Source organism: Vipera ursinii (genome assembly GCF_947247035.1).
Source record: "Vipera ursinii genome assembly, chromosome: 3".
NCBI classification, from domain to species: domain Eukaryota; kingdom Metazoa; phylum Chordata; class Lepidosauria; order Squamata; family Viperidae; genus Vipera; species Vipera ursinii.
In genome coordinates this window covers 79,947,782-79,960,001 of record NC_139516.1, presented here as the reverse complement: position 1 = coordinate 79,960,001, position 12,220 = coordinate 79,947,782, and the positions used below count along the sequence as shown (strand labels likewise).

The 12,220-nt window shown below is 39.1% G+C and overlaps 1 protein-coding gene and 1 long non-coding RNA gene across 2 annotated transcripts in view; both read right to left on the bottom strand.

Moving 5' to 3' along the window:
* The window catches only part of HS2ST1 (heparan sulfate 2-O-sulfotransferase 1), a 108,978-nt gene that overhangs the window by 83,627 nt on the left and 13,131 nt on the right, over positions 1–12,220 (bottom strand). The gene's annotated exons all lie outside the window — the stretch shown is intronic.
* On the bottom strand, positions 4,122–10,209 carry LOC310639077. The gene is made up of 2 exons (XR_014492229.1): positions 10,132–10,209; positions 4,122–4,435 (listed from the first exon to the last, which is right to left on the bottom strand). It is a non-coding gene; the product is annotated as an uncharacterized lncRNA (long non-coding RNA).

The window sequence follows — 12,220 nt, the reverse complement described above, 5'->3', positions numbered from 1 at the left end:
GCAGGAGGAGGAAAGTGTGTTGGATATGGTCACTGCCTTATTTGTAAAAATAATAAAGGTGGGATACAAATAAGTAAATAGCAATAGGGAGCATATTTCGTTCTTTTATGCTGGTCAATCCAAGAAATGTAGTTACATTAATTATATTAAGTGCTATCGCATTAAAGTAGTGATAATTAGACACAGTTGATCAAAATCAACTTATTCAGTTATTATCCAATTTTGAGACATGACTATTGAAGACAAAAAAAGACTACACAATTCTGTTCTTACAGGTAACATCTGGTATGGAAAAGTGCTCCAAAGTGCCAGTGCAGAAAAAGTTCAAAGAAAGACACAAGCCTGCAAAATTTTCTCTAGCTTCTCCATTGTAGGGATCCAGGAATACTAGTTAATTAATTAATTAGAATTTACTTTTTTTCATTTGAGATACACAGGGCTTTTTTTCTCATAGAAAGCTCAGAACGGCGTTCCAGCACTTTTTTTTGCAAAAAAAAAAGCTCCCTCTATTGCAGAGGTGTCAAACTCGCGATGTCACGTGACGTCGCACAACGTATCAGAGCTTTTCCCCCATTGCCGGCAATGGGGTGGACGCGGTTTTGTTGTGACGCATCTGGCCCACGGACCGGCACTTTGACACCCCTGCTCTATTGGCTTTAGGAGTAGGCAATCTTGGCTCTTTTTTATAAGAGGACTTCAACTCCCAGAAATCCTGAGCCAGCCACGCTGAGGGGAAAAAAAGAGGTTTCCAAGCTGGGCCATGCTGGCTCAGGAATTCTGGGAATTGAAGTCCTTGAGTCATAAAAGAGCCAAGGTTGGCTACCCTGCACTAGAGGAGGACATTAAAATTATTTACAAGGTTACTTCTTTAGGAACTAAACTTTTAGAATCTAAAACAGCTAATTCAAGAAAGAACCTCACATTTTTCATCTGCTTCTGTCTTTTGGAAGGTAAAATTAGATAACAAAATAATCTATTTCCTATGTTAATATCTCTGCAATGAAATCAATAAAGGTAACAGGAAAGAAATGAGAAACATTTTTCTCAATGTAATATGTCTAATTTAGCTGATGCTAGAAAAAAATAGTATCTTTTGTACACTCTTGAAAACTATTTTGAATCTATAACCATCTATTACAACTAAACCACTTTAAATTAAACAATTCTTAAGAATGAAATATTCTTAATTTGGACTTTACTTTTACTGTTTGGACTGTTGTGTGTTTTGAAAACTAATCCAACCAAATTTATTTGCATAAGCTAAACGAAAAGGTTCAAACAAAAGTTAAACAAATACAGACCAAGACTTTATCAGAAGTTCTTCAAATGGTTGCCTTCAGCAACCAGCACCTCCCCACATTCCCCACATTCCCCTCTCCCGAGTTGCCTCATTGCTTTCCTTTGCTCAGTTCTGCTGGATTGCCTCCTGCTCCTAGCGTCCCTGATCAAAGCCAGCTGTGGATCATCTTCTTCCAATCTTTCAGGGTCACACAGCTGGGTCTGAGGAGGAACAAGACGGGAGGGGCCTGGCTGAGAGTTCTGTGGTGCATCAGAACCCTACTCTGACACCAAAGGCTCTCCAAACCCCTCTTCCTCCTCCTCTTCAGAATTGTCCAACTCAGCTGCCGAATCCACAGGCTGACGCTGAATCACAACAGTACCATTCACGCAGCTGGTTGGGTACAGCTTGGTAGATACTTGCCTGAGAAAGGTGGTCTAACCCTTCTCTAAAAAAATGAATTATTGATTGATCAGGCCATCTCTCTATCCGACCTGCCATCTTTCGAAACTCCTCCACGTACTCTAGGGCAGGCCAGCCAGCTTGCTTTATCTTATGCATTTGTTCTTCCGCTTTGAGGGCAATGGATGGGTCCTCAAATCTTTCCCTCAGCCCCAGGAGGAAAAGGTGGGGGTCCTCCAATTCAGGGGCCTGCTCATTATATAAATTGTTCAACCATTCAGATGCTTCTCCCTCTAGGTTGGATGCAATCACATCGACCATTGCACCCGGGTTCGGGTAAGAGTGACCCCAGCGATTCAAGTGAGAGCGTACTTGGTTGAGGAAAAAAATCAGTTTCTCTGGGTCCCCATCGAAGGTTGCTCTGAAGGGTGGGCTCATCATTGCTTGCTGGGGGCCCCATTGCTGCTGTCCCCCCCTTGGTTGTTGGATCAACGGTTGCTGGGGCCCCCACTGCTGTTGTTGTGCCCCCAGTTGCTGCTGGCCCCCTCCTGGTTGTTGATTCACCAGCTGCCAGGGCCCCTACTGCTGTTGTTGTGTCTCCAGTTGCTGTTGACTCCACTCTGGTTGCTGATTTAATGGCTGCCAGCCCCCCCCCCCTTGCTGCTGGCCCCACTTGTCCTGCTGTACGTTCAGAGGTTGCACGCTTGGGTCCTGCTGCTGCCACCCTTGCTGCTGTCCTCCCACCAGCTCCTGATCTCCAGGCTTCTGCACCAACCCCAGCTGTTGCAAGGCTTCTATTAGCTGGGGCAAGCTCAGAGGTTGTTGGCCTTTCACTTGTGGGGGCTTCCCAACCTCCCATTGCTGCAGAGGCCCCAGGCTGGGGTCCTCTGTCTCTATGGGTATGGAGGGCTTGGCAGGGGACTCCTGGGTCTGGCAGGCAGTCTGATCTGCAGACAGGATTTTTCACTCACCCGAGTATTCAATCTCAGCTGGCCTGGCTGCTTTGAGGCGCCTGGAGACTCCGCTGGGTTTAATCCACTCTTATGACCAGTCCAATTCTCCTGGTTGTTTGGGTCTAGCTACCAGCTGGGAGGATTGCTGAAACTCTTTCCCTGTCAGCTTCTTCGCTGGCCCTTCCCCCACTGGGGTGGCTGCTGGTGCCGGGAACTGGCTTCAGGCAATTTTACTCCCTCCATTATGGGATCTTCCCCAACTCTTTGCCAGACTGCCTCCCAAACCTGGACAGCGACGGGAGGTTGGAACTCCCTAATTAGTTTAAAAAGTAGTGTGGATTCCAGCTTGATGTAAAGTTTCCAATGTATTGGCTTTTCAAGTGACTCTGAGGCATTGCTTACCTTAAAAGTCCTTTATTAGCCTAATATACCAGCAAATGCTTGCTCGAAGGAAGCTGGAATCTGAAATCTCCGCCCTTTGCACAATATATTAAAACACAATATATTAAAACACAATTCTCCACCTTTCTAATTCTAATCATATTCTCCAATTAATTTAAAGAATCAGTTTCCCTTCCATTAGAAAACCCCCTAAGGTCTTATCTTCTCTAGTTAGAGATAGCCTTGAAAGGTGCAATCCTACTCATCTCCCCCTCCCAACCTTAAACTAAATCTCTTGTCAAGCAATAACATTCGATGTTAGCAGTGTTAACACCTAGTATATAGATAATAATATATGATGTTTTCCATTGTGAGCTTAACATCAACAACAACATTTATTAAAAAGGCTAAAATAATTTCTGCTGGTATTATCTGTACATTAAAATTTTGTTTAGTCACAATCTTTCACTTTTCACATTCTGGACAAGCAGTGGTCATGTATCCTAGCAAAAGATGTTACATATGTGCATAAGTGTAGTCAGCAGCATATGCCTTTTAAAAAATATCAAACATGCAAAGAAACAAAAATAAGTCCAAAATATCTGTATTACATCCAGAAATGCCAACTCCGCAACCAATATTTCTCAACCATAACTATGGCACCCTAAGGATACCTGCATACATGCAAATGCTTCTCTGGGATCAGTAACGCAGCAGGGATTGTTTTTTTCCTTCCAGTAACAGATTGCTGGGAAATACCAAACATGGCCTTGAGAATTCCAATGTTTGTTACAAATTTTTCTGGATGTGGCTGGAAAGAGGTTGTTTGGCGCCGGAGACCACTGCCACAAGGAACACAGCTCTGGGTCGGGGTTCAGAGCAGCTCTGGGTGGGGGCTCAGCACGGGCCACAGCATGGCAACTGCGGGGAGGGGAATCCCAATGGCGGCTGTGGGGAGGGGAATCTCTGCGGCATGTGGCTCTGAGCCACAGGGGCGGGGGTGCAAAGAACGGGCGGCAACGCCGTAGCAAGACACTGGCATCACTCCCAGTGACAGCATCTCTGAGTTCCGGCACTTTTTTTTTTTAGTAAAAAAGCACTGGATATACAAACATAAAACAGTTAATTAGTTGCAATTCAGAGTCCCAAATTATGGAATATAAACTCCATTCATGTATAAGAAGATATGGAACAATTTGTATTTTGTTATGGCATCTGATACGGATCTGCTATGGAAAAGATTCAGGCTATTTTGATCAGGGCCAAATTAGCCAACAATTTAATAAGGCCCTGGCATATTCTGTTGGCTTTTATGACAAAGCTGGTACAGGGAAAAAAGATTACTGGGGTAGACACTTTAATAAATCTTTTGGTCTACAACTTGAACAGTTTGCCAAGACCTCCAGCAATTACAAGTGATCTGTAAAAAGAAGAAAACAAAAACATTTGGCAAGACATTCCAAGAGACAGAAAAGGCATACAAAAGGCATTCCCACTTAAGAGGGCTATTGTTACAAGGGGTACAAGTTTAAAATATGACCAGCTTCCACTGTATAGTAGCCCTTCTTTAAAGAAGGAATATGAGTATATGAAAGCATAATCATTCAGGTCTACAGACAAAACAAAATCAATAACAGAGAATCTCTGGAGGGGGCAGAATTCTGTGATATTCTAAATAGCATAGGCAGTATTATTACTTTTCAAATTTTCAGGAAAGGTTGATAAAATGTTTTTTTAACTCTTGGTGGATGAACCTTTGTTGCAATGCTACCAGCAGCTGAATTCATGCAAACTAAGGGGTCCTTGATGCTAGCACTGATGATGCTACCTAGTTAGGGTAATGAAATGTCTGCAAGAGAACAAGCAAGCTGAGAGCACCAAGGATCCCTCATTTCAACCCTGAGCTACAAATATTCCCCTTCACTGATTAATGTAAACTGCATCCAAATAAGCTCAGTTACAGTTATCTATTTCAAGCGGTGGTATGTGTACCACTTGTGGTACATTAGCACGTGGCAGATTGTACAAGGCCCTGCCCAGCCAAGTGTAGTGGGGGAGGGAACGAGCCAGCGCAGCGCAGGACTAACTGTGAGAGAGTCCTCCAGAGCTGCAGAGTGGCTGGGGCAAGGCAAAGGCCCCAGGCTCACTTCCGGCTCACCTGGGACAGAAAGGAAGAGGAGGGGGGGCAGAGACAGGAGAGGCTATAAAAGGAGGCAGTTTGGGCGGGAGAGGGAGAGAGAAAAAAGAGGCTGCCTTGGGAGCAGGCGGAGTCAGCTCTAGCTGCACTGAAGGGAAAGGAGAAGGAGGAGGAGATCAAGCAGGCCGGCCATGAGCCAATCTACAACTTCTATGGCAGCCATCTGTGCTGTCAGCAACAAAGAGGCAATAAATGCAGGAGGGGAGGGGTTGCCCTCCATGAGGAATGAAGAAAGGCAGCAATGAAGAAAGGCAGCATCGGCTGGAGGTGAGGCAGGGAGGAAGAGAGGGAGGGAGATGGAGAGTGGAAGGATTCTTATGTGCTTTTGTGGCTTTGAAGTTCTGGGATTTGTGCAATGTGGGCTTTGTGTTCTTAAGGAGTGTTTGGCAATTTCTATTTGGCTGATGGTTTATGTCTCCTGTTAGATTCTATTGCTCTGCTATTGTTAGCTGTAAGTTTTGCTGCAAGGGATTTTGAAGTATTTTTCTCCTGAATGGATTTTGCCTGTAGCATTCCTTTACTTATGAATGGAGCCATTTGAGGAGGCTGCCTTAGCCAGCAGCCAGTACTTACTACATTTTTTTTCTTCCTTAAATGCTGGCTGCCAGCTCCTTAACTTTCCTTTCTAGCTAGTAGCTAATTCTTAAAGGGGCATGTGCCTTTTTAAGCTAGTTCACTCAGCAGCTTGTCTTTTCTGTCTCTGGAGGCTTTTCCTTGTTTGATAAATATATGAAAGAGAGAAAATATGGGGGGAGGTGTTTGTTCAAATTCTTCCTTCAGAAGGAGATGGGAATGAGAAAGAGGGAGGCAGGGAAGGAGGGAGGGAAGGAAGTCCCGCCTTAGCACTTGGCCACCAGCAGCCCTGCCATTGACTTTGCTCGTCAAAAGGTTGCAAAAGGGGATCACATGACCCTGGGACACTATGACCATCATAAATATGAATCAGTTGCCAAGCATCCAAATATAAATCACATGACCCTGGGCATGCTGCAATGGTCATAAGTGTGAAAAATGATCATAAGTTATTTCAGTGCAATTGCAACTTTGAACATTTTGTTTTGTTTTGTTTTGTTTTGGTCATCAGGTTTTTGACACCTTGCTAGGTGGTACTCGAATATTGCCATATCCTAAAAGTGGTACAATCAGTGAAAAGGTTGAAAAGCCATGATCTATACTGATGTAACAAAACCAATTACACCAATCATTAAATTATGCCTATTATATAATGTGCTGGATAGTATACACACAACAGATAAATATTAGAAAATAAGTGACAACAGTTTTTACATATTTACATATTTATGAGTCTCTCTAGATATCTTCTATATTAACACTACCTTCCTGACCTTACAACCTTATAAAGGTTCAATTCTAAACTATTTTAGAAGATATTTTACACCCTTACACACTGGTCAACTATTTAATTAAAAATATTACCATATATGAAAAAAGCTGAAAAGCTGAGAAAAAGAAAACAAACCCCCATTTTCAGATCTTAATAGGCCAAAAAAATATTTCTTTCGGAATTGTCTAGCTTTGGGATAAGCTGTAATACTTCCAGACTTAACATTCTACTCTAAAGCCTTGCCATCTTAATTTTTTCTTTTGTTAATCTGCGTGCCTCGTCATCTACAAATACACAATGGATTTATTGAAGGGCTAATGCAGAGGGAGGCAACATGGAGCACTCCCAATGCTGCTGAACTACAACTTCCTGAATCACTAACTACTGGCCATACCAGCTAAAGCTACTACTTCAGCAACAAATGGGAATAATACCGACTGACTACACCAAATTGCCTACACCAAATCTGGAGTGTCTGATGCAGTGAAATATAGAAGGGCACCAGTAGTTGCAACTAATGTTAAAGAAAATATAGAACATAATGGATCATCTCTTAAATTAACTAAACTTAACCCCCAAATATCATCAAGGAAATATTACAGAAATTTATTCATAACATTTCCATTTATTGATCTTTACTGATCAGGTTCATTTGAAGGAAGATCATATACAATGATATGATTTTGCTCCTTGTTTTTTTCCTCAGTTTTGCAGCTTGTTTAAATGATTGCTATCAAATAATCTGTTTTACACAGTATAGTACTAATCATACGTGCAGAGTTTCTTTGCAAGTTCTGTATTTTATATATATTGAAAATATACAAAGAACATACTTTGCCCTCTCTTGAATATTTTGGCTGAGGCAGACAATCTATGCAGTGCATGTGACTTCTGGCATTGCAGTTGCAATTCCTTCAAAATCTTGATGTTGCCACACTGAAATCTAGTTACAAAATGGGCCTATTTGGGGCAATGTGATTTTAACTTGATTTAGGAACAATTTTAGAGTCCTGAATGCAGTGTAAGTTTTAATGAAGAAAACTGCTTCTACATTTATACCCCCAAATGAAATGGTTAAACATTTTCATTATATCATTAAAATGTTCCATATGATCTGCCATCTGGTCAGGATGCTAAGTTATGTCAACAAATCCAGAGGTTATTCAGCCCTAACTGAATCTATCAGTATTTCTTTTAAATTTCAGATGGGAGACAAGCAACTTAAGTACATTTCTACACACACACACACACACACACACAGAGAGAGAGAGAGAAAGAGAGAGACAGAGAGAGAGACGATATAGAAACAGCAAAGGTTCATAGTGTCTGATCAACTCTTCATATTTGTTCTACAATTATGTAAAATTTATTCAATGCTTTCAATATAGGGACTTCAACTATGAATACTGTATGTGACACTCATTACATGATTATGTATATGAAGTTTATCCCATATTAATTCAAAATACTTATCTAGGCTCATCGGGTGAACTCTAGATTACATATTTGAAAATTTGCAGTTCACTGAAAAATACTATTTTATTAAGATCTGATCACTAATGTATCCCAACTTTTCTATTTATACAAACAACAAGTACTATAACTAATTCAAATACCACATGTGAATCACCATCTAAAAAACCCAATAATTTAAAAGGTCAAAAGAAATACTGTAAACTTTTTACACTGGGATCATTATCAAGTCAGTGCTTACTCAAACACAAAAATAGTCCAAAGCAGGCTGACATTTGATGATTCAACTACTGGTTCAGCAGCAATCCAACCTACTATTTTATTAAGAAAGTATCATTTTATTTTGTTTTTAAAATACTGTGAACATGGTCACTTACTACTAGCTTTTTGCATTTTATAAATTTTAAAGGTGAATTTAAAAAAATGTACAATTTATCCAATCTTTCCAGTATCTACTTAGTATCTGTAAAAGAAAAAAGAAATATAATTATTCATATGTTTCAAAACTCACATGTACTTTACTCACTTTTGTCAAAAATAAAATAAAATAAATATGTAGGAGACATGAATATTAACTGGGAGAAGGCCCAGTTCAAGTTAATCAGCTGATTCATCAACTCAAAGTCATAAGATAAAGTGTTTAAGATTTATGCTTATAAGTAACAAATACATAAAATAAAAATGAAATTGTTTCAAAGACAAACATAAAATATAGCTCCTTGTGGAAGCTATCATTTAAGAATTTGGAGCCAATTATATCTAGTTGTATATGTCTGCCAACCAAATTGACATCACTGGAAGGTTAAGCTAAAATTATCACTTTCCCTACCACATTTGTTTGGCAGGAATAAGGAATCCTATTTAAGATACTTTTAGAAGGTGTATATAATGGGTGAGGATGAGAGAAAAACAAGGATAACGCCCAGTGCACAACAAGTAACCTGCTCACATGAGCCATTTTAGTATTAAGAAAAATATGATTCTAATATTCACCTTAAATGTCTTTTAAAATCTGTATCTGCAAATCTTTCCACCTCTGTTGTATACTGAAGAGCTACTGAATGCATGGTGAAAACTTTTCATTGTTCTTTCTAATAAAAACTGGATTATGTTCATGCATTGCTAATCTTGATCTTTTTTCCTAAACATTCCTTGAAATTGCAAGTTCTCACTTCCCAGGAAGAAATAGCAAACTGAAGATGGGGCCATTAAAAGCAAAATTAAATAGGATAAGGAAAGGGCCTGAGATTGCCCACAAGTGTTTCAGACAGTTACTCCTCAGGAGGAAACTACAAGACAGAAATCTCCCACAGGTTTAAAAGCTCTAGGTCTACGAAAAGAGGCAGCAGGCATTTTGGTCAAACCATGGTCAGCACCTTCAAAAGGACATTGGGTTAACATATTTCATTTTCTAATCACTTTCAGAAATTGCTTAACTGCTTTTCAGCTATTAGGAACATTTGGACGAACAAATCTGAAAACATCAGATGAGTTTCCTTTAATCTGTAGTGAAAGACGTTTTAAATACAATTTTAAGGATTACACACACAAGAAGATACAAAGAGATGGTTAGAACTTTGATTTTGGAAATTAGGAGAAGGAGAAGGAGCCTTCAGTTTGATTACTAATACAGAAGGAAAATACCATATGTTGACATTGGCCTTCTTAAAGGATATTTTTGAACAATGGAGCCATAAATTAATTTTAAGAAGGTCTGCCTAAACAGACTGTGTTTAAAAGATGTTATGGAATAGGAACGGGTTTTGCTGGACAAGATTGAGACTGATCAAAAACTGGTTTTAAAAAGAACAATCTATATGAATAATATGGAGAAAGATGCTACACCCAACATACAAAAGGAACCAGATATTTTAATAATTAAAAGGCATATAGAAATAACAAACCAAGAGAGTGACCTAGATAATTTTTCTACATTAGATTTATAAAATAGGCTTTTTAAATCTTTGGAGAATTTTATAAGAATGGACAAAAAAATGGAAACAAATTTTTAACAAGATTGTTAAAAAAAAACCAACCCCTGAAGAGACAGCTATTATCATAATGCAACCTCTGCTCAGAGAATGAAAATAACCACCCCCACCCCAGAAAAATTATCTCCTCCATATCACCACTTGATCCTCCCAGTTTTCCAAAGTATAACTGGGGTGCGCTGGTCCCTACCAAGAAAGGAGAAACCTATTTAGTAAATGTAAAAGATAAAAGAACATGGGATGGGAATATTTAGTTTTGAGAAATCAAGTATATATTCTTTAAAGCAGAAAAGCTAAGGCTAACTCAAAACTGTAGTAAACCACATCAAATATATTAATACTGTTTATTTGAAGTTTGCTTTGCCAAGCTGAGCACAATTCAAATCCCATATGACATTTCAAATATAATTTGTGCAAAAAATATTTATTTTAATATGTGTAGTGTTTAAAATAAAAAGAAAGATACATTAGGGTTTTGAAACAATGAACAATAAATGGAAAATGACTTTGTGAGTCAGAAGCAGACAGAAATGGTGATATCTTGCACCAATAAAATGCTCCGCATGACCAAAGAGGCTATAGCAGACATGTCGAACTCACGATGACACGTGACGTCGCGCAACGTATTGGGACGGTTTTGCCATTGCCGGCAATGGGGTGGTGGCGCTTTCTGGATGAGGGCCGGCAGTTTGACACCCCTGGGCTATAGCGTTCACCCTTTGCGGCAAGCCAGGTCAGAAAAACAGATTCCTCGAAGGCTACTTGTACTTTATTGTTGAAATTCTGACAGAGATTCTATCTCCCACTCATATAATAAGGACAATTAGATGGGATAATTTTGAGGGTTTTGTTTAGGAAATCTTGAAGCCATCTCTCCACTACTCTACATATGAGCATTATTCCTTCAGAACTCAATTATGTCTTATGTTTAAAGAGTTAGAAGAAATAAAATCCATAATATTATAAAATGCCATCCCTCTTCAAAGATGGCAACTGCTTACACGGAAAACTACACATTGTTTGCCTAAAACAATCCATTATAGAAATGTCAACTGTAAACAGTAACAAAATATTCCACATAATTTCTAAGTCATAAATTAAGCTTATAAACTAGAAATTCTAAATCTGTTTTAGGTATGCCACATCAACTTACAGAAGCCTATGAATATATTTTGTAAATCCAGTAGAAAATATCTACAGTTCAATTTCTGTATATTAGCATTAAATTCTTCATGACTGACTGACTGACTTTAAAAAATGCATTGGAAAATATTTTCTACTTTAGTAAGGCTTCATATTCTTACATGGTAATTTTGCTGGAAGTACAGCATTTTTTTTAATTTTTTTTTATTTTAATCCCATTTATATCCCGCCCTTCTCTGAAGACTCAGGGCGGCTTACAATCTAAGCACAAATCAAATGTGCTTACCTCGGAAGGATGGAAGGCTGAGTCAACCTTGAGCCTGGTGGGACTCGAACCTGCACTAATTGCAGGCAGCTGGTGTTACTTAAGGAGGCATTAGCCCACTGCTCCACCAAGGCTCTTTTGCTGAAAGGGAACCAATATACAAATAAAATATATTAGGAAGGTTATTGTTACTATTCTTCCATTTCAAAAAAAATGAAACAAATAAAGCAAGCATGCATTTAATTGACTTATGGCAGCGGTGTCAAACTGCTGGCCTGCAGGCCGGATGCGTCATCAGGAAACCACGCCCACCCCATTGCCGACAATGGTGAAAAAGCTCTGATACATTGCGCGATGTCACATGACATCGCAAGTTTGACATGTCTGATTTATGGCATCACAGCCTATATTCCCACTCCCACTCTGTTAATTTTTGCATTGTCAAGACAGTTATGCAATTTTATAACGCATAGCCATGTCATCAAAATTATATAAAATAATATTAAAAAATCCCTATCCATTCATACTACCAAAATCTAGGTGAACTAGGAGATAACTTTCAAGTGAGTTTTTAAAAAAAAATTGCAAAGTTTTGCTTTTTATCAAAATATTAACCTATCTAGGTTAATACTGCTTACTTATATTCTCAACAGCAATAGACATCTACAGTCAACTCATTAAAATGTACTTAAGCAATTGAAATTAGATATTCTCTCTAAATTAATAAACTTTTCACTTATTCAGCAAATAACCAATGGTAGATTCTTACAATTGTTTCCAGACACTTAGCT